Raw genomic sequence first — 27,163 nt, 5'->3', positions numbered from 1 at the left:
AAAATAGGATAACAAAATTTAAGAGGCAATACTTAAGCTGAGCCTTGAAGGAGGGAAAAATGACATATTAATAGTAATTAAATAGAAATGGTTTCTTTGGTTAAAAGTAAATAGGGACTGTGAAGTTTTACTTAGAAAAAAAATACTTATGTTCTGCTAAAGCTGTCTTTAAGAAGCTATATTAAATGAAATAGATTCTTGTTAGTCTTTCCCTTGGAAAGGAAAGTTAGAAGAAATGGCTTTAAATTGCAACTCGTATGTGGCTGACTTACTTTTAAGATGTAGAGAATGTCCAGAGGTGACCTATAGCTGGTATGACATTTAGATTCCAGATTATGCTCTCATTAAAGTGGGAACAGCAATTAGAGCTGTCTATTTAGTGACATTAAGGGCTAAACTTAATGAGAATTTATTTTGTATTTTTCATTAAGTTCAAATATAGTCATAGGCATTGTTCTTTATATATATAGTGTATATATGTTATCTCTATATAAATATATATATATAAAGTATGTAAAGTATGACTAGGTGTTAAGCTGTGTGATGAAAATCATTTCATTTAAAATTTATCATATTTATAATTTTTTCATAATATATAGTGATGATATTATGTGCTTTGCTAAACAGATATTTTTCTCAGTTCTGTTATGCATTATTTAGGTTAAAAAGAGTGCATGAAGTTTGGTCTAGAAAACCATATTGAATATTTTATTCATTTTTTGTTTCCTCAATTTTCGGATTTTGAATCTGAATATTCAAAATTGATCAGAGTTCTATTTCAAAAATATACGTAGGTATGTAGTTATAGTTAAACAATCCTAAAATTCATGTAGTACATAAAACTTTGAATTTTGAAAAAGAAAATGAGAAAGGTAATAAAATATATTAGTCTCTAAGGAAATAGTGATGTTCCTAAACCTATGCAGTTATTGTTGGAACCGAACTGTCGATTCCCTCCTGGGCAGGGGTCGCCGCAAAGGATCACCGACACGAGATTCACAGCAGAGAGTTATTTATTACTAGCGCGCTAGGGTCCTAAGCTCTAAGTTGGCCCTGGGACCCCGAGTGCTTGTTACAGGTTGTTTATATAGGCAAACACAAGTTCAAACACAGCTTAGGGCGCGAAATTCAAACAAAGCTTTAGGCGCGTGGTAATTGGGTCTGTCTATGGCCTGAGCAAGGTATCTTGTTCTGATTGGTTGGGGCGGGACCTTAGGAGGTTCTTTCCTGGAATTGCTGATTCCGGGAACATCGGGGACATTGAGTCAGGGTGGGACCCCATGAGGTTATCAGGGTGGGACCTCATGAGGCTATCAGGGTGGGACCTCATGAGGCTATTTCCCGGAATTGTCTTTCTGTTTGGGTTCTGGGAACATCGGGGGGCTATCCGTGGCCATCTGGAGTTTAAATTTCATGATGGCCAAGCTTTCTAAATTTTATGAGGCTTAGGAATTATGAGGCCTAGTTTCATTATTCATTCCAACTTTATGTTTTTCCTTTTTAGTGTAACCAGTTTTAAGTGATACTTTTCATTTCATGGGTTTCCAGTGTTATTTCTTTTTGGTTAACTTTAAAAAAACAACTTTTTTTTTTTTGAGACAGAGTTTCGCTCTTGTCAAAGCTGGAGTACAATGGAGCAATCTCTCAGCTAATTGCAACCTACTCCTCCCGGGTTCAAGCGATTCTCCTGCCTCTGCCTCCCGAGTAGCTGGGATTACAGGCACATGCCACCATGCCTAGCTAATTTTTTGTATTTTTAGTAGAAACGGGGTTTCACCATGTTAGCCAGGCTGGTCTCGAACTACTGACCTCGATGATCCGTCTGCGTCGGCCTCCCTAAGTGCAGGGATTACAGGTATGAGCCACCACGCCTGGCCTAAAAGTGAGTTTTTAGCTGATTTGTATCCATGTTGCCTGGGAAAATCCTAGAAGTATGTTTTTCCTCTTGCCTATGCTGTCAAGTGCGCAAATTAAAACTATGTCAAATGCTGTTTCATCCAGCAAGTCCACAATTAAGAATAGAATATTAGGAGGTATTATGTATATTTTTTCTCACCGAGATGATTCATATTCTTCTCTTCTTATAGATGATCACCTTGTGAAATATAAGAGATAATTAGACAAAAATATCATATATATCACTCTGGGATTTATTACTTCAGACTAAATATACTGAGAATTTTATTGTGCTTGCCTCATCACCATAATTCAATTAGTCAGTGTTAAACTCTGTCTCCTTCTGTATCTGCCTCTGTCTTTCTCCTTCCCCAACCCCCTTTCTGCCTGATTTTATGTATCTCTGGGTACCATTACTTAAAACCCTATAAGAATATACTAGCTCTTGTCTGCACTTTCTCATTTGCCAAATTTGGGAAACTTAAACTTTGAGAAAAACAGTTGTCATGTAAATAAATCAGTTTTTGAGGATGGATAGTATCTAGGTGCTTTCCCTGCGTTATTTATTTTGACTTGGATACAAGGTCTTAATAATATCTAATCAATATATTAATTGACCGGGTTAAGGTAGGTTTATTAGAAACTATTAACGAACAATTAGAGTTTAGAAACAGCTGTTGCACTCAGTCTTCATGATTCATCCTATTTGTTCGGCAATCATATGAAGGTATGTTTCTGTTTACATATTTTGTTAATGAATAGTTTGGAAACTCATTGTTTTCTCATTCTCTGACATTGTTTATTGTCAACACACTACCTATAATATCCCCAAAACTAGAGAAAGGAGAAAGCGACCTTGAATTAGGCAAAAATTTCTTAGATAAGATATCAAAATCATGATCCATAAAAGAAAATAAAACTGAATTTCATCAAAATTACAAAATTTTATTCTTTGTAAGATACTGTTAACATGAAAAGACCAATTATGTCCTAGAAAAATATTTGCAAATTATATATATATAATTCATATATATATAATTTATATGTATAATATATATTTATAAAAAAGGATCCTTATGTATATAGGATATATATGATAAAGTATTTATATAATGTATATACTTGGTATTTGCTGTAGTTAAATTCTGTAATGTCATGTTGCTGTGAACTCTTAATTAGGGAATGGTAAGCCATTGCTCCTAGGGAAATACAGGGTTAGATACTTGTGAGCCTCCAGTCATAGTACCTTCATCAACTGATAAATGCAAACTTTGTTTTGTGTGTGTTTCTTTTAAAGACATCTTACTTAACATACATTGTTGATTCATTGACATTGAACTCATGGCCAACTGGACCATAACTTATGGCTAAACAGAACTCATCTGACATGCATGGTTTCTCTGTAAGACACATGACAGATTTCATGCATGAGAACATGAGAAAGCACTGAACACTATGCTTCAGTGACATTTTTAAACAGCAAAATTACCCCAAAAAGCACAAAAAAGTGGAAAAAAAAACATAGACTTCAAAAAGGACATTTATTTACAGTATAAGAGCTCAAACAAGAAGATAGAATATTGCCTTATTCTGTATCAGCTAGAAACATGCACATTTCAGGGAATTCAAATGTTTTGCTACATTGTTCATGTCTTTAATGACTATGAAAGGGAAAGAAGTGTTGATCTTGGGGTTACAAGTCAATTTTATTGAGTAGGCAAATTCACAAATATGAAATCCAAGAATAATGAGGATCAACTATGTATATACATATGTTTTTCAAAACTCAATAATAATAAAAACCTGATAAGAAATAGTGAAAAAATTGGAGGCACTTTGCCAAAGAAGAAACATGAATGACAAAAATGCATATAAAAAATGCTTGATATAGTTAGTCATTTAGAAATGCAAATTGAAACTATGGTGAAATACCACTGTATATTTATTAAACTTTTAGGTTTGGTGGTACATGTGAAGGTTTGTTATATAGGTAAACTCATGTCATGGGGAGTTGTACAGATTATTTCATCGCCCAGATATTTAGCCTAGTACCCAACGGTTATTTTCTCTGCTCCTCTCCCTCCTCCTACTCTACATCCTCAAGTAGACCTCAGTGTCTGTCATTTCCTTCTTTGTGTTCATGACTTCCCATCATTTAGCTCCTACTTATCAGTGAGAACATGTAGTATTTGTGTTAGTTTCTTTTAAGGATAATAACCTCCAGCTCTATCCATGTTCCTGCAAAAGACATGATCTTATTATTTTTTATGATTGCATAGTATTCCATGATGTACATGTCCCACATTTTTTACAAATCCAGTCTGTCATTGATGAGCATTTAGGTTAATTCCATGTCTTTGCTATTGGAAATAACACTATATATTTATCTGCACATTTGAAATTTAAAAGTCTGGCTATCCAAAGTGTTGATGAGAATCAAGAGCACTGAAAACTGTCATGTACTGCTGTGGAAAAGTAAAATGCGAAACACACCTTGGAAAGCAGTTTGTCAGTTTCTCAAAAATGTAAAAATATATTGATGAGATGATGCATCCATTCCACACATAGGCATTTACCCAATGAAATTACTTCATACAATATGCATATTCATATATGTGCATATTCATAATGTTTTCACTTGTGACAGATCAAAACTGGGAAGCAACACAAATTGCTATCAATAGGTAAAAGGATAAATAAACTAGTCCATAAAATAGAATACTAATCAGTAAAAAGAAACTATTGATACAAAAATCACATGGTTGTAACTCAAAATAATTATGATAAATGGAAGAACTGAGATAGTAAAAATAATAAAATTTCTGAAAATGCAAACTAATCTATACTGACATAAAGAGATCACTGTTTGCCTAGAGATGTGGAGTGGCAGTGAAGGGAAAGAAGGAAGGATTCCAAAGGGCCATGAGGAAACTTTGGGACTGACTGATGTGTTTCTTATCTGGAGGGCAGAATTAGCTTCACAGCTTTACAGGTTATAACATATCAAATTTTCACTTTAAAGGAGTATAGTTCATACTATAACAATTATACCTTTTAAAATTGATAAACATGTTAGCAGCTTTCTCTGGTGCTAAAAGTATAATTTTTAGTTTTTAAATTTGCTACTGGTTTTCTTCCAAAGTTTCTTTAATTTTTTAATTTTTAGGCTTAGGGGTACATGTAAAGGGTCGTTGCATAGATAAACACATGGCATGGGGGTTTGTTGTACATATTATTACATCACCCAGATATTAAGTTCAGTACCCAATAGTTATTTTTTCTGCTTTTCTCCCTCCTTCCACCCTCCTGCTTTGAGTAGACTCCAGTGTCTGTTGTTTCCTTCCGTGTGTTCATAAGTTCTCATTATTTAGCTCCCACTTATGAGTGAGAACATGTGATATTTAATTTTCTGTTCCTGCATTTTGTTTGCTAAGGATGATAGCCTCCAGCTCCATCCATGTTCCTGCAAAAGACACGTTCTCATTCTATTTTATGGCTGCATAATATTGCTTGGTGTATATGTACCATATTTTCTTTATCCAGTCTATCATTGATGGGCATTTAGGTTGACTTCTTGTCTTCGCTATTGTGTACAGTCCTGCAGTGAACATTCACATGCATATGTCTTTATGGTAGAATGTTTTATATTTCTCTGGGTATATACCCCATAATGGGATTGCTGAGTTGAATGATAGTTCTGCTTTTAGCTCTTAAAGGAATAGCCACACTGCCTTCCACAGTAGTTGAACTAATTTACACTCCCACCAATAGTGTAGAAGAGTTCCTTTTCTCCACAGCCTCTCTAGCACCTGTTATTTTTTGACTTTTTAGTAATAGCCATTCTGACTGCTGGGAGATGGTATCTCATTGTGGTTTTGATGTGCATTTCTCTAAAATTATCAGTGATATTGAGCTTTTTTCATATGCTTGTTGGCTGCTTGCAATATCCTCTTCTGAGAAGTGTCTGTTCATGTCCTTTGCCCACTTTTTAATGGGTTGTTTGTTTTTCTTGTAAATTTGTTGAAGTTTCTTATAGATGCAAGATATTAGACCTTGTCACATGGATAGTTTGCAAAATTTTCTCTCATCCTGTAGGTTGTCTGTTTATTCTGTTGATAGTTTCTTTTGCTGTGCAGAAGCTCTTGTTTAATTAGATCCCATTTGTCAATTTTTACTTCCTTTGTGATTGCTTTTGGTATCTTTTCCATGAAATCTTTGCCCGTTCTTATGTCAAGGATGGTATTGCCCAGATTGTCTTCCAGGGTTTTTTATAGTTTTGGGTTTTACATTTAAGTCTTTAACACATCTTGAGATGATTTTTGTATACAGTGTAAGTAAGGGGTCCAGGTTCAATGTTCTGCATATGGCTAGCCAGTTCTCCCAGCACCATTTATTGAATAGTGTTTTTTTTTTTTTTTTTTTTTTTTTTTTTTTTTTTCCCTCATTGCTTGTATTTGTCAGCTTTGTCAAAGATCAGATGGTCATAGATGTGCAACCTTATTTCTGGGCTCTCTAATCTGCTCTATTGGTCCATGTGCCTGTTTTTGTACCAATACCATGCTGTTTTGGTCACTGTAGCCTTGTAGTTTGGTTTGAAGTCAGGTAACATGATTCCTCCAGCTTTGTTCTGTTTGCTTAGGATTGCCTTGGCTATTTGAGCTATATTTTGGTTTCATATAAATTAAAAACATTTTTTTTTCTAGTTCTGTGAAGAATGTCATGGTAGTTTGCTAGGAATAGCACTGAATCTGTAAATTGCCATTTTGGGTACTATTAGCCATTTTAATGATATTCTTTCCACGAGCATGGGCTGTTTCTTTATTTTTCTCTCCTCTGATTTCTTTGAGAAATGTTTTGCAATTCTCATTGTAGAGATCTTTCACCTCTCTGGTTAGCTGTATTCCTAGGTTTTTTGTTGTTGTTGTGGCAATTGTGAATGGGATTGGTTTTCTGATTTTGTTCTCAGTTTGTTTGTTATTGGTATAGTGGAATGCTAGTGATTTTTGTGCATTAATTCTATATCCTGCAACTTTGCTGAAGTTATTTATTGTCTGAAGGAGCTTTTGGGCTAAGACTACTATGTGGTTTTCTAGATAAAAAATCATGTTGATTGCAAACAGATATAGTTTGACTTCCTCTCTTCTTGTTTGAATGGGCTTTATTTTTTTCTCTTGCCTGATTGCTCTGGTAAATACTTCCAATACTATGTTGAATAGAAGTGGTGAGAGAAGGCATCCTTGTCTTGTGCTGGTTTTTAAGGGGAATACTTCCAGTTTTTGCCTGTTAAGCATAATGTTGGCTGTGGGTTTGTCGTAGGTGGATCTCATTATTTTGAGGTATGTTCCTTCAAGACCTAATTTATTCAGAGTTTTTAATGTGAAGAGATTTTGAATTGTATCAAAAGCCTTTTCTGCATCTATTGAGATAATCATGTGCTTTTTGTCTTTAGTTTTGTTTATGTGATGAATGACATTTATTGATTTTTATATGTTCAACCAACCTTGCATCCCAGGGATGAAGACTATTTGATCATGGTGAATTAGATTTTTAATGTGCTGCTGGATTTGGTTTGCAAATATTTTGTTGAAGAATTTTACATTGATGTTCATCAAGAATATTGACCTGAAGTTTTCTTTTTTAGTCGTGTCTCTGCCAGCAAGATGATGCTGGCCTCATCGAATGAATTGGGCAGAAGTCCCTCCTCCTCACTTTTTTGGAATGGTTTCAGTAGGAATGGTACCAGCTTTTCTTTGCACATCTGGCAGAATTTGGCTCTAAATCCATCAGGGCCTGGGCTTTCTTTTTTTTTTTTTTTTTTTTTTTTTGTTGGTAGTCTATTTATTACTGATTCAATTTAGAAGCTTATTATTGGTCTCTTCAGGGAATCAATTTCTCCCTGGCTCAATCTTGGGAAGGTGTATATGTCCAGAAATTTACCCATCTCTTCTAGGTTTTCTAGTTTGTGTGCATAGAGGTATTCACAATACTTTCTGATGGTTATTTTTATTTTTATGGGATCAGTAGTAACATTCCCTTAATTTTTAGTTGTGTTTATTTGGATCTTTTCTCTTCCCTTTTTAGTCTAGCTAGTGGCCCATTTTATTAATTTTATTTTCAGGAAACCAACTCCTGGATTCATTGGTCTTTTGAATTTTTTTTTTTTTTTTTTGGTATCTCAATTTTCTTCAGTTCAACTTTGACTTTTGTTATTTTTCATCTTCTTCTAGCTTTGTAGTTGATTTGTTTTTGCTTCTCTAGTTCTTTCAGTTGAGAAGTTATTTTGTTAGTTTGAGATCTTTCTAACTTTTTGATGTAGCCATTTAGTGCTATGAATTTCTCTCTTAACATTGCCTTAGCTATGTCCCAGAGATTCTGATATGTTGTATCTTCTCATTATTTTCAAAGAACTTCTTGATATCTGCCTTAATTTCATTATTTACCCCAAAGTCATTCAGGAACATGTTGTTTAATTTTTATGTGATTGTATGGATTTGAGTGATTTTCATTGTGTTGACATCCATTTTTATTGTCCTGTGGTCTAAGAGTGTGTTTGGTATGATTTCAGTTCTTTTACATTTGTTGAGGATTTTTTGTGGTCCACTTATATGAACCACAAATGCAAGTGATTCGTAGATTTGGTCTCTACATAATGCCATACTTCTTGGAGGATTTGTTCATTCTTTTGAATTCTTTTTTCTTTCTTTTTGTCTGACTGTCTTATTTCAGAGAACAAATCTTTAAGTTCTGGGATTCTTTCCTCTGCTTGTTTCATTCTGCTGTTAATACTTGTGATTGCAGTTTGAAATTCTTGTGTTATTCAGCTTTGTCAGACCTGTTAGGTTCTTTTTTTATACTGGCTATTTTGTCCTTCAACTCCTGTATCACTTTATTGTGATTGTGATTCTTATTTTCCTTGGATTGGGTTTTGCCATTCTCCTGAATCTCCATGATCTTTGTTCCTATCCATATTCTGATTCTATTTCTGTCATTCCAGCCAGTTCAGCCTGGTTAAGGACTCTTCTTGGAGAACTTGTGAGGTCATCTGGAGGACATTTGACACTCTTTGGAGGCCATTTGAGTTATCAGAAGCTGACTTGTCTCTAGTTTCAGTGGGAGTTATGTTAGTAAGGTATTTTTGGTTTTGAAGCTTTGGGGTATAATCCAGCAGGTGATACATAGGCTTGTTGGTCAGTTGGTAGGTTCTTGCTCAGTTGTGTGCCTTCCCCATGTTTCCTCACAGTTGCAGCCATGTTCCCTCTCAGTGCTCTGAAAGTGTGGGTTTCTCTCCCCCTTGAGTGGTGGCTATCATTCATGACTTGGAACTCCTGGGTTGCCCACTGCAGCTACGGGGTAATCTCAGTGTTTAAATATAAACACTGAGCTTTCCCCAGCTTAGAGGCAACAGAGGAAGAGATCTTAGTAGTGGTTGTGACCAAGAGTCATTTTCTTGACTCGCGGGGACCCCAGAGAGATGCAGGTCAGCAATTGCTCAGGGCAGTCAGCCCAAGATGGAGGGTCTGTGCTGTGGGCCCAAGTCAGGAGTTCCCTGTCTGTTGAAAGGTCATGGGAGTGTGTGGAAACCACGGCAGATGGACTGGCCTCCTGTCCTAGGGTTGACTGCAACTTGTGGGAGGTGCGGATAAGGCACTTACAGAATTTGCTCTTTCATTAGTTCACAGGTGGCAAGGGCATTTCCACTGCAAAGGCAGTGGCAGGGAGGCTTTCAGCTGCCCCTGAAGGCTCTGTCCAAGGGGTTGCTGAGTTGGTATGGTATATTTTCATATTCATTTGTCTCAAGGACATTTTAAATTTCCATTTCAATTTACTTATTTACCCACTGGTTGTTGAGGAGCAAATTTTAAAATTTCAAAGTATTGGTAAAGTTTATGAAGTTTTTCTTGTTGACTTTTAGTCATGTCATTAATGTCACAAAAAATATTTGGTATTATCTCTGTCTTCTTAAATTTGTTAAGACTTGTTATGAGGGTTAATATGTGTTTTATTCCAGAAAACATTCCATGTGCAGTTAGAAGAATGTGTATTCTGCAGCTGTTAAGATATAGTGTTCTGTAAAGTCCTTTAGGTTCATTTGGCTTATGGTGCAGTTTAAGTCTTATGCTTAATTGATAATTTTTTGTCTAGATGGTTTGTTTGTCATTGTGAGTGAGATGTTGAAGTCCACTGTTATTTTGTTGTATTGTAGTCTATCTCTTTATTTATTAGACTTTAGATCTAATGATACTTACTTTTTGTATCTGGGTTTTCTAGTGTCGACTACATATATATATTTATAATTCTTGTATCTTCTTATTGAATTGATCCCTTTATCATTATATAATAATTTATTTATTTATTTTTTTACAGTTTTTGACTTAAAGTCTGTTTTATCTGATACAAATATGGCTACTTTTATTTGCTTTTTGTTTCCATTTGCATGGTATATATTTTTTTCCAAGCCTCTACTGTTTTTCTGTATCTTTAATGGTGATGTGACTCTCTTCTAGGCAACATATAGTTGACACTTGCTTTAAAAAAATTATTTCAGAAACCTCATATTTTTTAATTGGATAATTTAATTCATTTATATTAATGTAAAAATGATTGTTAGATAAAAACTTACTCCTGCTATTTTATTAATTGCTTTCTGGTTGCATTGTAGATCTTTTGTTTCTTTCTTCCTCTTATTTACCTTTGCGACTTGATAATTATTATTATTTTTTTTTTGGTGCTAAGCTTTTTTCTTTTCTCTTTCTCAACAGTGGAGCCATCAGGTCTGGGTGCGTCTCTTATGGCATTCTTTATTGTTGATTGAATTTCCTCACTTACTATTGGTCTGCGTAAGTTTTCTATTTCTTCAAAATTTAATATTGATAAGTTATATGCTATAATTTCTTTCCGTGTTGTTATCATGGTGCTAACATGATGAGTCTTGTAGCTATAATAGACGATTTTAAGCAGATAGCGACTTAACTTCGGTCACATAAAATATCTCTAGAGCTTGTTCCCCATTTATATTTTTGTTGCCCTAACTGTATTTGGCAGCTGTTGTTCACAGGCTGCAGTGTAGTGTTAAGATTGTCTTTTGGTTTCATTCAAAAAATGTTTCTTGTCTATTTTTCTTTTTTATTGTTTTTAGTTTGCACAAATTAAGGGAATAAAGATGTCTTCCCTCAGATATCTTTGTGTGGAAGTCTCCACAATTTTAAAAATTATTTTATTAATAAGGGAAGAGATATATATTTCATGTATTTTATTTGAAGTAGGGATGCATATATTGTTCTTGCATTTAGATTTATGTTTTGCTTTTCCTTACTAGCTTATAATTTCCCTTTCATTGTAATGGAATGTTTTTTCTTTGGTTGCCTTTTTTAGATTTTGGATTTGAAAGAGAATAAGCATCTGTACAACGTATTAATATCAGCGCCTTAAATGAGAGTTTGTATATTTTTTGAAAAATATTCTGTCTGGTTTTTAAACATGTTTAATCCAGTTTAAATTTCTTTTCTAGGATTTTAAATGAAAGATATTTTATTTATTGTAGCTTGGACTTTTAAAATTACATTAGGAATGTGATTTTGAATACTTTTTGGATGAATTATGTTCATCTTTATTCTTCAGAGAGTTGTGCAAGTGAGCTTGGTGTTCCAAATTTTAGACAAAAATTATTGTCATTTCAGATAAAAATTTAAATAATTGTTGGTATTCTTACAAGTAAAACACACATAATTTATTCCTGTATGTATGTAAGTGAAAATTTTAGAACATTGGCAATATTAAACTCAGACCTGACCTCTAAAGAGATCATCTATTAAATTTGCTTCTACTAGCTCTCCCTAGCTATTAACACATTTGGACAGAGTGTCGCTGACTTAAGTAATAATGGTGACATTACCTTGTTGCCATCTCAAGTCTATTCTACTCTAAAAGGGTGGTCTTTTAATTTTTGTCCTTATTTACCTTCTGTACCAACCAGATGATGTATATGTTTTTCTGTCTTTATGTCTTTGGTGTTGTACATAATCAGTTGTTACCACTTTGTGAATATTTGTAATATATTAACCTTAGCACTCTATCTAAAGAGGAAGCATGAGTAGGATGGTTGGCAAAAAGAGTGAGCATACCCACTCGGAACCCACAGACCTGCAAATGCACAACTCAATATTTAAAGTTTCTGTACTTCAGTTTTGTAATCTCTACAACTGAGAGATCAGATAATCTTTAATATCCATCATTAGGTCTATTATCTATACTTTTGTAGTAATTTTTATGATCTATTCTTCCTGGATATTTACATTAAGGCAGCTGAAGATTGCTTAGGTCCCTGTGAGTCAGAAACAGAAGGATAAATAGAAAATCATTCTTCTGCTATGCTCTTAAAGCATTGTTTATACTCTTAGTTCTCGCCCTATAATTTATATATAAATGATATCCATTGCATATTATTTCATATGCAAAGACCATCTGGTCTGTATAATAGTTGTTTCTGTTTTACCAAATATTGATAAATCATGCAGCTTTGTGCTGCCAAATACTTAGGACTCTTTGTCATGGCCTCGTACCAATTTCAAAATGAATATTGAATATAACTATTTAGGGATGAAAGAGTAATAGTAAATAAAACCATATGCTCACTAGTAAAATACATTTTTTTTTCAGTAACTCTTAGTAGCATGTTTTAAAACTTGATCCACTTGCAACAAAGGCAAAGTCCCATTTTCATTTGATTCGTGAAACTATAACTCTTGGGCAGTAAACCCATCTGCATTTATGGTCCAGGCTGAATTTAGCTTGATTGGTATTTAAAATTAATTGTGTAGGTACCAGATGGCCCAAGTTGGCATTTTGCTTGTCACTTACAAAGGAAAAATCTTTCTTTATCCCCCCAGGTTCACAAACAACCACTGACGAAAGGAGAGGAGAGGACAGGAGAGGAAAGGAGAGGATAGGAGAGGAGATGAATCCAAGTGCCTGAATAGAAAGGATTCACAATTAACTGATGACACTACCCTAGCATTGAAGCACTTAATTTTTCTATCAGTGGTATAGCTTTCTTCAGATTTTGTCTTTTGTTTCTACCTCGTTTGCAAGCCTAGTTTCTTAACTAAAGTGCTATAGCAAGTTCAGATAACCATATTTATCCTCTGGAATCATGCTATGAATATATTAATAGCCTGTGTTTTAGAGAAAAACATTGAAGAATCATCTGACTTATTGACTAGAGCAGATTTGCAAAATAGGCAATAGGTGGTAAAGCAGGGTCATCTAAAATGAGGTTTTTGAAACTAAGCTAAAGAATGTCAAAATTTTTTTCAATGTAGTAAGTACCAATTCTTCAAAATTGTTCTCAGCTGGACAGTGGAAGAATTGGAAATGGAGGTGGTGAGTCTAGTGCTAGAGCTCTGAGTAGAAAGACATTTGCATTAATCCAGGCGGGGTGATGATCAGGATTTCTGCTTGACAGGTGACTGTGGGAAAGGAAGAGAAGGAGCAAGTGTAAGAACTCCTTTGAAGGAAGAATTCATGACATATAATATAGGTAATGAGAGGTCTCTGCAACCATCTTGGCTTCTTCAGCTTTTCACATGCTCAGCAAAGATACACAAAGCTTGTAATAGATTTGCCAACCCCCATTCTCCACAAATTCCTGAAGGAATTTTGAAGGCAGCAAAGAAAACTTTTAACAATGAAAGCTAAAATTTAAGGGGCAATAGTTTTACTTTCATTTCCAGGTAAAAATATGCAAATAGAAATTGAGAGCTGGAATTTGCCTTTCAAGGTTCACTGGAGTACGTATTTGCATAAGGGGAAAGTAACAAAAGTCAATTACTGACACTCAATCTAGGAGAGATGCAAGACCATCATTTACAAAAGAATGTCAGCCAGGCGTGGTGGCTCACGCCTGTAATCCCAGCACTTTGGGAGGCGAGATCACCTGAGATCAGAAGTTCGAGATCAGTCTGGCCAACATGGTGAAACCCTGTCTAAAAATACAAAAATTGGCTGGACATGGTGGCACGTGCCTGTAATCCCAGCTACTTGGGAGGCTGAGGCATGAGAATCGCTTGAACCTGGGAGGTGGAGGTTGCAGTGATCACACAACTGAGGGTCACACCACTCTACTCCAGTCTGGGGGATAGAATGAGACTCTGTCTCCAGAAAAACAAAGGAATGTAATCCCAGCTACTCGGGAGGCTGAGGCATGAGAATCGCTTGAACCTGGGAGGTGGAGGTTGCAGTGATCACTCAACTGAGATCATGCCACTCTACTCCAGTCTGGGGGATAGAATGAGACTCTGTCTCCAGAAAAACAAAAGAATACCTTTTTATTTCATTTTATAAAATTCTCGTCTTTTTTCAAAAATAAAACGAAAAAATAAAATGTACAAATAAGGAAACTTGCTTGGATGTACTCCGAAAAATTGCAGAGCATATTATATGTTTTGCCCCTCCTACTACTTTCTCACTTAGGGAATGGGGTATACTTTTCATAGAGCCACATGAAGGGACCTGATGTGCAGTGGAAAAAATAAATCTTGGGGTCAAGTTTGAGCAGTGAGAGAAAAAGGAGAGAAGTTTTTAATGCTTTCAATGGATTAGGGTTTCCGTAAAGCTTGTCTAGAGCTGTATTTTGCAGACAAAACAACTGGCTGATCTTATTGTGCAGCTTTATATTGCTTCCTCTCCCTCCCTGCCTCAGCTCTCCATTACTTTAACTGTCCTAAAACTGTATCATCCTATAAAACACTATCCCTCCTGTTTTAGCAATGTAAGAATCACCTGAAGAGCTTTTAAAATACCCATATCAAGGCTTGTCCTTAGACATTCTGATTCAGTATGTCTTATGTGGGGCCCAAGACCTTGCCATCTTTACAAGTTCCAAGGCAATGCAGATGGACCTGTTGGGCAGACCACACTTGAGATACTACAAACTATAGCATTAGCATTTAAGCTTATCTTCAGGCTCAGCTTCCATGTTACCTGGCTAAGACAACATTATGAACAAAAAGATAAATTGGCATGGCAATTACTAAACATTTTACCTATGACTACCTGTGATGAGGTAGAGGACGAAGTTAATTTATTTGGAGAATGGTGTCTGTTGCATGCAACAGATGTAAGAAAGATGATAATTATGATTGTGAAGTAGGTTCGTTCTTTTTTGTTGAGGAATAATAATTAGCCTATTTATGGGGTACCGTGTGATGTTTTGATAAATGTACATACTATATAATCAAGTCATGGTACTTTATCACCTTAAACATTTATTATTTCTTTTTTGTGAGAACATTCAAAGTCTTCTACCTATGGGAAAAATACAATGCATTATTGTTAACTATAGTTACCCTACTGTCCAATAAGATATGAGAAGATATTCATCATAACTATAATACTGTATCTGTTGACTAGCCTCTCCCCATATCCTTCTCCCTCTGTTCTTCCCAGTCTTTGGTAATCATTATTCTATTCTCAACTTGACTATGGGATCAAACTTTTAGATTCCATATATGAATGAGAACATGGAGTATTTGTCTTTCTGTGTCTGGCTTATTTTACTTAACATGTCCTCCAGGCTCATCCATGCTGTTGCAAAATTACAGGAGTTCATCTTTTTATGGCTAAATATATTCTGCTGTGTGTGTGTGTGTATGTGTATGTATGTATATATGTGTATATATGTGTGTGTGTGTGTGTGTGTGTATATATATATATATATGACATTTCCTCTGTTCACTCATCCATTGATGGGCATTTACATTGGTTTCATATATTTACTATTGTGAATAGTGCTGCACTAAGCATGAAAGTACAGATTTCTCTTCAACATACTGGTTTTATTTCCTTTGGGTATATACCCATAAGATGGGTTGCTGTCTTATATCTAGGTCTATTTTAGAATTTCTGAGGACCTTCCATACTATTTTCTATAATGTTTGTACTAATTTACATTCCCCAAACTACACAAGAGTTCTTTTTTTCATACATCCTCTTCAGCATTTGCTAGTTTTAAATTTTTTGATAGTAGTCATTCTAACTGGGGGGAGGTGATATCCCACTGTGGTTTTGATATGCGTTTCCCTGATGGTTAGTGATGTTGAGTATTTCTTCATATACCTGTGAGCCATTTGTATGTCTTCTTTGGAGAAAATATGTTCAGGTCTTTTGTTCATTTCATATACAGATAATGATGATGATGATGATGATTACTGCTTTTGAGTTGTTTGGGTTCCTAAGAAATTCTGGATATTAACTCATTTTTAGATGTATAATTTGCAATTATTTCCCCACATTATCTAGCTTGTCTCTTCATTCTGTTGTTTTCTTTGCTTTGCAGAAGCTTTTAGTGTGATGCAATCCTTCTGTTTATTTTTGCTTTTGTTGTTTGTACTTTTGACATCTTGTGTAAAATAATCCTTGCCAGACTGATGTCATGTAACATTTTCACTATGTTTTATTCTAATAGTTTTATAGTTATTGGTCTTACAATTAAGTCTTTAATTCATTTTGCACTGGTTTTTGTACATGATGAGAAATGGGAATGTAGTTTCATTCTTTGCATGTGCATATCCAGTTTCCAAGCATCATCCATCAAAGAAACTGTCCTTTCTCCATTGTATATTCTTAGCACCATTGTTGTAAGTCATTGGGCTGTATAAACGCATGGATTTATTTTAGGGTTCTCTACTTTCTTTCACTGGCTTATGTGTCTGTTTTTATGCCTGTATGATGTTGTGTTAGTTACTATACCTTTGTAGTATATGTTAGTATATTTTGAAATCAGGTAGTGCGATGCCTCCAGCTTTGTTTATTCTATTAAAGATTGCTTTGGCTATTTGCGGTATTTTGTGGTTCCATATGAGTTTTAGAATTTTCTTTTTTTTTCTATTTCTGTAAAAACTGACAATAGAATTTAATAGAGATTGCACTGAATCTGCAGATATGTTTGGGTAGTTACAGATGTTTTAACAATAATAGTTCTCCCAGACCATGAACACAAGATGTCTTTCTATTTATTTGCATCCTCTTCAATTTCTTTCATTAATCCTTTATAGTTTTTATGGTGGAGATCTTTCACCTTCTTGGATAAATGTATTCCTAGACATTTTATTTTTTGTAGCTATTGCAAATAAGATTTTCTTGATTTCTTTTTCAGGTAGTTTTTTATTAGCTAATACAAATGCTGCTAATTTTTGCATGTTGATTTTGTATGCTGCCACTTTACTGTATTTATTAGTTATATATTTTTAAGGGTTTTCTATATATAAGATCATGTCTACAAATAGGGAGAATTTGACTTCCTTCTTCCCATTTTGGATGTCTTTTATTTGTTTATTTTGTTTTGTTTTATTTATCTTTATGTTATTTTATTTTGTTTATTTATGTTTATTTTTTCTCTTGTCAATTGTTCTGGCTAGGACTTCCAGTACTGTGTTGAATAAAAATGGTGAAAATGAGCATTCTTGTCCTGTTCCAGATTTTAGAGGAAAGGCTTTCAACTTTTCCCTGTTTAGTATAATGTTGGCTGTTGGTCTGTCATATATAACCTTTATTATATTGAGGCAAATTCCTTCTATGTTTAATTTTTTGAGAGTTTTTATCATGAAGTTCTGTTTAATTTTGTCATATACTTTCTCAGTGTCTATTGAAATGATTTTATGGTTTTCTTCCTGTTAAGGTGATGTATCACATTTATTGATTTGTATATGTAAGGCCAGCCTTGCACACCTGGGACAAATCCCACTTGATTATTGTAAATGATCTTTTAAATGTGCTATTACATTCTGATTGCATATAATTTTTTTGAGAATTTTTTTGCATCCATATTTCTCAGGAATATTGGCCAATAATTTTGTTGCTGTATCCCTGTCTGGTTTTGGTATCAGGATAATGCCTTGTTGAATGAGTTTGGAAGAATTTTTTCCTTTTCAAGTTTTTGGACTATTTTGTGAATAACTAGTATTTGTTACTCTTCAGATGTTTTGTAGGATTTAGCAGTGAAGCCAGTCAGATCTTGGAATTTTGGTTGATGAGAGACTTTTTTACTACTGCTTCAATCTCTTTACTCATTATTGACCTGTTCAGATTTTCTTTTTTTTTAAATTCTGTCATGGTAGATTATTTGTGTTGAGAGGTTTATCCATTTTTTCTCGGTTTTACAGTTTGTTGGCACATAACTGCTTAGCATCTTATAATTTTTTTGTATTTCTGTGGTATCAGTTGTAATGTCTCCTTTAATGTCCCTGATTTTGTTTGAGTCTTCTTTTTTTTCTTAGTCTAGCTAAAGGTGTTTCAATTTTGTTTTTCTCAAAATATCAACTCTGTTTTGTTGATCTTTTGTATTCCTTTTTAAGTTTTATTATTTATTTTATTCTAGTAATTTTGGGTTTACTTTTTGTTTTCAAGTTTGTTGAGATACAACATTAGGTTGTTTATTTGTGATTTTTGTTGTTGTTTTTGTGTTTATTGCTATAAACTTCCTTCTTAGAACTTATTTTTCTGTATCCTATAAGTTTTGGTATGTTGTGTGCTCATTTTTATTTATCTAAAAAATTTTACAGTTTCTCTTTTAGTGTCTTTATTGACCCATTGGTTGTTTAGGGCATGTTATTTAATTTTTATGTATTTGTACGGTTTCCAAAGTCCCTCCTATTGTTGATTTCTACTTTTTCACCATTACAATTTAAAAATACCCTTGTTAGGATTTTGATTTTTAAAAAAAATTTTTAAGACTCATTTTATGGCCTAATATATGATCTATTTTGAGGATACTCCATGTGCAATTTAGAAAAATGTGAATTCTGCAGCTGTTGGATAGAATGCTCTATAAATGTCTATTAGGTCAAGTTGGTCCAGAGTGAGTTTTACAACTGATACTATCTTGCCAATTTTCTGTGTGGATGATGTTGTAAAGTAGGAAGTCTTATGGTGTTATTGTATTACTCTATCTCTTCTTTTAGATCTATTTATGTTTGCTTTTATATGATTAGGTGCTTCAGTGTTGGGTGAATGTATATTTATAGTTGTGATATACTCTTATTGACCCCTTTATTATTATATTAATTGCCGTGTTTGTCTATTTTTATAGTTTTTGACTTGTAGTTTATTTTATTTAAAGAAAGAATATTTAATCTTGCTTTTTTTTTGTTTTCTTTGCACAGAATATTTTTTTCCCATCTGTTCACTTTCTGGTGAAGTGAGTCTCTTGTATAGTTAGCATATGAGCATGTAATTGAATCTTGGCTTTTTAAGAAAGGCCATTTAGCCACTCTATATCTTTTAGTTGAAGAATTTAACTCATTTAGTTCAAAGTAATTGTTGATAGGGAAGGACGTGGTACTGACATATTGTTACTAGTTTTGTAGATGTCTTGTAGATTCTTTCTTTTTTACTTACTGTCTTCCTTTGTGGCTAAGTAATTTTCCTTGTATGTTTTGACTAGCTTTTCATTTTTAGTGTATCTATTAAACGTATTTGTTTTATGGTTACCATGAGGCTTATGAAGAACATCTTATAGTTTACTGGTGACTTAAGACTGATTAACAAACTTAATTTGTTAAGAAAATGAAACAAAAACACTCTGCCTTAAACACTCTTGCTCCCTGCATTTTGACTTTTTGATGTCTAATTTACATCTTTTTATATTTCTTATCTCTTACCAAGTTATTGTAGCTATTATTATTTTTCTTTTAATCTCTCTACTAAAGATATAAGTGGTTTACCATGTTAGGGTATTCTGCATTTGGATACTTACTTTTACTTATGGGCTTTGTACCTTTGGATGATGCTTTTGCATGACACATCAGTGTCCTTTTCTTTCAGTTCAAAGAATTCCCTTTAGCATTTCTCGTAAGGCAGGTCAAGTTGCAACCTATTCCCTTAAATTTTGTCTGGAAATGTATTTATCTCACCTTTATTTCTTAAGTATAGCTCTGCTGGACACAGTATTCTTAGTTGAGAGGTTGCTTTTTTCCTTCAGCATCTTGAGTTTATTATCTCCCTCTTTCCTCGCCTGTAAGGTTTCTTCTGAGAAGTCTGCTGCCATACATATTGGAATTCCTTTATATATGTCATTTGCTTTTTGTCTCTTGCTACTTTCTGAATTCTCTCTGTCTTTAATCTTTGAGAATTTGATTATAATATGTCTTAATGTTATCTTATTTGGATTAAGTATGACTGGTGACTTTTGACATTTTGTATCTGGATATTTGTATTTCTTTCTAAGTTTGGGAAGTTGTCTCATTTCCTTGAATAAGCTATTCACCCTTTTCATTCTCTAGTACTTTTTAAAAGACAATGACACATAGAATTATGCTTTTTGATGGTGTCCCATAGGTCTTATACATTTTCTTCATTCTCTCTCATTCTTTTTTTATTCTCCACTGACTGTATTTTCACAAAGTCTATGTTCAAAGTCACAAATTCTTTCTTCTGTTTTATCAGTTCTGCTGTTGCCTTTCTCTATTGCATTTTCATTTGGCTTATTGTTCTTTAATGCTTCTGGATTTCTTTTATATTTCAGTATCTCTTTTAAATTTCTCTGCTAAATTTCTGAATTGTTTTTCTGTGTTTTTTTTTTTTTTTTTTGAAGTTCACTGAGTCTCCTTAAAACAACCACTTTGAATACTTTGTCTGCCAGTGCATTAATCTGTCTGTCTTTTGTTCAGTTGCTCGTTCTTTGTTTTGTCCATTTGGTTAGGCTATCTCTTCTAGGCTTTTCGTATTCCTTGCAAATGTTCATCTCTGCTCATGCATTGATGAATCAGGTATGTATTCCAGTCTCTGTGGTCTGAATTTGTGACTTTAGTATTTTAATGGACTTGTTTACAAATTCTGAGCTGACTGTCACATTCTATTTAGCACTTAAAGGACCCTAAGCCCCGGTTACAGGTAAGTCTTGTGATGTTTCTGCTGCTCATGCAATGTCTTACCAGGATGTGTCCATGGGAGATCAATGGAGGGTACCTGGGCCATGTGGGAGAGCTAGCCAGGTCCTCAAGTCCAGGAGACCTGTGGACCATGCTTCCTGCAGCATGGTGCCCCTAAATATCTCTCTGTTGTGGCATCTCTTCTGGCAAGTATAAAGAGTAACTGTCAAATTTTGTGCACTGGCAACTGCTAGCCCTGCCTTCCCTCTTCATGCCTAGCTGGCCTCAGATGGTTCAGCTCTGTCAGTTTTTGCATGCTTCCCATAGGTTAATGCAAGAACCAGTCTCTGGCAGAGGGACCCAGGATGGTGAGAAAGCCTATCTCCAGCTCACGTTTTCTAGTGTAGAAACCATAAGTACAAGGGGACTTTCTACATATGGTACCATAATGGCTCAGGGGAAGTGGGATCATAGTCACAGAGAATCAATCCCCCTATTGTCCAAGTATAGATTTACATGTCTTTGTTGTCCAAGGTGGTTTTACAGTTTTGCTTGTTTGTTCAGATTTCCGTAGCTTTTGTGAAGATAATTTCATGCATGAACAGTTGGAATTGAGGTTTCTGTCAGGAGATGACTGCTGGAGAGCCCCACTTACCATCTTGTTCCATCTAGGTTGGCTCTTTTAAATGACAATGAAGACGCAGCTCCTCCCCAGCCCTTCCCCCACCATACTCAAATTAGGCCAGTTAATTGCCAATTTTAATTGCTCAAAAAGCCAGAGGGTATACTCACAGCATTAAAGATGACTCCATTTCCTCTGGTCATAGCGCCCTATTATGCTAAAAATTAGGCTCAGAGTTATCTTATAAAACTAGCAGAGATGAAAAGAAGACTAAATGCACAGCTAAGGGAGGAGAACACCCCTCATATTGTCTTATGCCCAATTTCTGCTTCCAAAGAAAGGACGTAAAAACTAAGAGGCAGAAATGAAAGCCACAGGCAGACAGCCCGGCGCCGCACCCTGGGCCTGGTAGTTAAAGATCGACCCCTGACCTAATTGGTTCTGTTATCTACAGATTACAGACATTGTATAGAAATGTACTGTGAAAATCCCTATCTTGTTTTGTTCCGATCTAATCACCGGTGCACACAGCCCCCAGTCACGTAGCCCCTGCTTGCTCAATCAGTCAGGACCCTCTCACGTGCACCCCCTTAGAGTTGTGAGCCCTTAAAAGGGACAGAAATTGCTCATTCAGGGAGCTCGGCTCTTGAGACAGAAATTTTGCCCAAGCCCCCGGCCGAATAAACCCCTTCTTTCTTTAACTCGGTGTCTGAGGAGTTTTGTCTGCCGCTCGTCCTGCTACACAGCTTCTACAGGCTTTCTATGTCAAAATTAGGTCCTGAGAAGGGAAGATGTTAACCTGTAACCTCATATGGGATTCAGCCACCACAAAGCAGCCATTTTTACTTTGTTAGAGGATAATGGCTTTCCTTCGCCTGGAGAACATGAAAACATGTTACTAGAAGCAAGTTCCTAACACAATGATACTATCCTTCAGAAAACTCACCTTCACCGGCCTTCGTTAGATATACAACATTAGAACTGAGAAATTCTGTTTGAGGAAGAAGTAGTGATATGCCGATAGAATTGGAAGATCCATGAACAGAGAATAGGGGATCATATGTAGCAGTGGATCCAAAGGCGCTATTAGACTAACAGGGTTATAAAATATAAGAATGGATGGGAAAAATTCATTGACATATGGCTACTCATTCATAATTTAAGATTCAATATTTTGGTAGGAATGTCTAGAACTGATTTTAATTGTTTGCTGAAATGGCTCATTGAATATTGGAATTAATGGCCTATATTTAATAAGTATAAATGTTAGAACTTTCTTGGAAAGTTATTGAAGAAATGACAGAAGGATCAGGGAAGTGGGACTGTTGGAATGCATTTTTTATATAAGAGCTTAAAAACTTTTGAAAGTGTCATTGTAAAATACTGGATTTTTAAGATGATATAAAAAAGAAATTATTGTATCCTTACATTGAGTACATATTAAAATAATATTTTAAACTTACTGATTTAAATAAAATATACTATTCAATCTATTTCACTTTTTAAAAATGTTTATATTTTTAATGTGGCTACTGGAAAATTTGAAAATGCCTATGTGGTATTATATTTTATAGAATGGTCCTGGCATAGAACATTGGTTGGTATGTGTCATCTAATTTTTAAAATTGATACTACTACTTAACATTGTATTCGGCCTATCCCCTACAATTCCCAACGAATTCACTGTGTCCTGCTTTACAGTTTTTTAATTTTTTTTTTTTTTTAGACGGAATATATCTTTGTTGTCCAGGCTGGAGTGCAGTGGCGCCATCTCAGCTCACTGCAAGCTCCACCTGCTGGGTTCACGCCATTCTCCTGCCTCAGCCTCCCAAGTACCTGGTAGTACAAGTGCTGCCACCACGCCTGGCTTTTTTTTTTTTTTTTTTTTTTTTTGTATTTTTACTACAGATGGGGTTTCACCATGGTAGCCAGGATGGTCTCGTTCTCCTGACCTCATGATCCGCCCACCTCAGTCTCCCAAAGTGCTGTGAGCCACCGCACCCGGTCACATTTTTCTAGTTTTAAGAGAACTTTGTCATCTTCTATCAACTAAAATGTTGATAGAACATTTAGCTTTTGTGAAGATAATTTTATGCATGAACAGTTGGAATTGAGGTTTCTGTCAGGAGATGACTGCTGGAGAGTCCCACTTGATTGGTTCTTTCAAATGGCTTTGAAGATGCAGCTTCTCCCCATCTAAAATTTATTTATGGTGATTGTTTTTTATGTCCATCTCTTCCCGTAAAAATGTAAGCTCCAGAAGGACAGGGAATTTTGTTTTTGTTAGTTGATATACTTCAGTTGCCTAGAAGAGTGTCTGACACGTAGTAGGCACTCACTAAATAATTGTTAAATCAGAATGCTTTTATAGAAACCCAAACCAAAGCTCATTAGCTACCACCATTTTAAACCCACTTTTCTTATTGAATTCTTCATTTTGATTAATGGCAAACATATCCATTCAACTATCTAAGCTGAAATTCTCTGAGTTAATACACGCTTTAATGTAAGGTCTTATTGTTCAGTAAAAACATCCTCTCGATTTACCTCAAGTAACTTTCTAACTCACATTCCTCTTTTTTTGTAACTCATTGCCACTGTCTTCATGTCGGATCTCTTCATCTGACCTTGTACTATGTCATACCTCTAGAGTGATCTGGAAATAACAGATGAGATTCAGATATTTTGGCTGGAAAGTCTGGCTTTGCTATTAATTAGTGGCGTGATTGAGTCTCTAATTTTCTTCATCTACAAAATGGAGTGACCAATACATCTTCTTCCTCATGGAGTCCTACAAGCATTAAAGATAACTTACAAAAATGATTAGAAAAGTTCTCAGGACATAGTAAATGTTCAGCAAATATTAAATATTTTTATTTTCAGTCTTTCCTCTTTTCTTTCATCATTCCACTCTTAGTAGATTTACTTTTCTAAAGCAGGTTGATCAATGTGAATCTATTAAATATACACAAATTTCATTTTTTAACCATCATTTCCATGTTACCTACTAAATTTTTAGCTCAACAATATTACAAATAGGTAGTGAGGCATGTGAGTGGGTATATGTGTGTGTGTGTGCTGTTATAACAAAGATAAAGCAAAAGAATGGAGTTGCATTATAATGAAAACATAGATAAAGCAAAGATTAGGGAGAGTTGTAGAAAATTTCCTAGAGTATTTGAATAAAAGGTTGGTAGTTTACATATATTGCGTAGATATAACAGACTTCTTCCAATCCTACATTTCATGGAGAACAGGAGGAGGATAAAGAAAATCACATTTAATTGAAGTGCCTTGCTGACGTCTAGTGGTTATATGTGATATATATGTAGGGAAAGGTGAATGTCATAGTACTTTAGAGAAGAAAAGAATCTTAGAGAATATTTAAATCAACGTTTTTCAGATTAGATGATTTATGAAAATTTAAAGCAGCAAACAAATTTCTTGTAGTTTCTTTGGTGTTGACCTAAATAATTTTTATCTTCTTTTCTAAATATTTATAAACATAAAATTAGTATACTTATAAGTTCCAATAAAATTATACTACCAAGACAAATTAATAAAACAAATGAAAATTGTATTGAGGACCTCAGATTAATAATACTCATGTGATAAATGACAGATAATTTTAATATGTTACATGTGGTTCTTTTGCTAAAATTCAATTTTGTCTCAAAACTGAAAAAGCTGAAAACGATCCTGAATTATTATATATTAGTTTTGTCTTTGGCATATTTATATTGACTATACTAATATATGGGAAGGCTCAATTCTCTCACAATTTTATCTAGTACTCCTGTGAAACAAGCATATCAAAACAAAATGCTTGTTTTGATATGTGTTATTTTTCAATTGGTGGGAAGACATTGTTTACATTTTATTATTCCACAAACTGTTTTTGCCAAACTGTTTCAGTTAATGAGATACTGCTTGGCATAAATACATATATAGCTATGAGTTCTCAAATTCATGTTTGTTGTGGGATGTGAAGCATCTTATAGATAATATAAAAATGCTGATATTCTTTTTTTTTTTTTTTTTTTTGAGACGGAGTCTCGCTCTGTCGCCCAAGCTGGAGTGCAGTGGCGCGATCCTGGCTCACTGCAAGCTCTGCCTCCTGGGTTCACGCCATTCTCCTGCCCCAGCCTCCCGAGTAGCTGGAACTACAGGCGCCCGCCACTGCGCCCGGCTCATTTTTTGTATTTTTAGTAGAGACGGGGTTTCACCGTGGTCTCGATCTCCTGACCTTGTGATCCGCCCGCCTCGGCCTCCCAAAGTGCTGGGATTACAGGCGTGAGCCACCGCGCCCGGCCAAAAATGCTGATATTCTTAAAAGAGTAAAACTCTGAGGTAGGAATTGTAAGTCACGAGGAATATGTCCACTGATTACTAAGGGGCCTGAGACTTTAGTTTTACAAACACTATTTACTCTAACTTCTTTATATTTTAAATTAGAAAACTGAAACCAGAGAAATGAGCTTATATACTTAGGTATCAAATTTAATGCCGACGCTCATAGTAAAACCAAGGTCTTAATTCTTTCAGGACATTGCAGTTTCACTAAATCACTTTGTTTTAGACAGAGAAGGAACGAGAGGAGGAGCTAAATGGTTTTCTCTGCTTTTGCATCAGATTTTAGGTAAGATAACAGCATTTTATCTAGCACTTTTAAAATCATGACTTTGTTAAAAGTGGATTATTATTTTTAGTTATTTCTGAAACAGCAAGAACAAACTGAATTTATCTATGTTGTATCATCCATCTATCATTTTTAATGTAGGTAATTTGGATCAGCAAATGAGCTGAAAACAGATTTTAGGGTATTTAATATTATGAATAATTATCCTGATTATTTTTCTCTAACCCCTTGTCTGAAATATACCTTTACCTTATTCCTGAGTGGTAGGAAATCATACCTTTTATTATTAAGTATGATGTTAGTTCTAGGTTTTTCCTAGAGGCTTGCTTAGAAGTTCATCAATTTTATTTATCTTCTGAAAGGACTAGTTTTTGGTTTCATTGATTTTCTCTATCATTTTTCTGTTTTCTCTTTCTTTGATTTCATACTGCTCTTTTTAATTTACATTGCTTTGGATTTATTTTGCTGTTTATTTTCTGATGTTTATTTCTTATTAAATCTCCTTTAAAAATCATTGACTAAATAAATGTTATCATGTAATGTATTTTGGAGTTTATAAAATAAGTAAAATTAGAAGATAGAATAACAAAACACAAAAGCCAGGATGAGAGAAATTGAAGCATACTGTTTCAAGATTCTTATTATATATATATACAGCAATTTAGTATCACTTGAAAGCCATATTTTGTTTTGTTTTATTTTTATGGCCACTATAGTATACACTAAACACACACACAAATATTCACACCCACTCTCAAAAAATCAAAAACGACTATAGAAAAATGAGAACTAAAAAGGAAAAAGAGTAGACATATCAGGTGAAACTAGGCCTCATAAAACTTAGAAACTAGGCCTCATATAAAAAAAAAAAATTAACACCAGGTGGCTCTGGATAGGGTCCCACCCTGCCTCGATAGGGACCCACCCTGATAGGGTCCCACCCTACCAATTCCAGGAAACAACCTCACGGGGTCCCACCCTGCCAATTCCGGGGTTCCCACCCTGCCTCGAAGTTCCCGGTATCAACAACTCCAGGAAAAAACCTCATAAGGTCCTGCTCTAACCAATTAGAACAAGACACCTTGCTCAGGCCATAGCTAGACCCAATTACCACGCGCCTTAAGCTTTGTTTGAATTTCGCGC

General features: G+C 34.8%; 1 long non-coding RNA gene across 2 annotated transcripts in view; it reads left to right on the top strand.

Moving 5' to 3' along the window:
* The window catches only part of LOC123575224 (uncharacterized), a 270,178-nt gene that overhangs the window by 28,658 nt on the left and 214,357 nt on the right, over window positions 1-27,163 (top strand). The window contains exon 2 of one of the 2 annotated variants that reach the window (XR_006700425.3): window positions 10,656-10,733. The exons of the other annotated variant lie outside the window; for it this stretch is intronic. This is a non-coding gene — a long non-coding RNA (uncharacterized lncRNA). The remainder of the gene's footprint in view (window positions 1-10,655; window positions 10,734-27,163) is intronic. 2 annotated transcript variants of the gene reach the window in all.

The sequence above is a fragment of the Macaca fascicularis genome, chromosome 8 (assembly GCF_037993035.2).
Source record: "Macaca fascicularis isolate 582-1 chromosome 8, T2T-MFA8v1.1".
NCBI classification, from domain to species: domain Eukaryota; kingdom Metazoa; phylum Chordata; class Mammalia; order Primates; family Cercopithecidae; genus Macaca; species Macaca fascicularis.
This window is presented reverse-complemented; position numbering and strand designations above follow the sequence as displayed.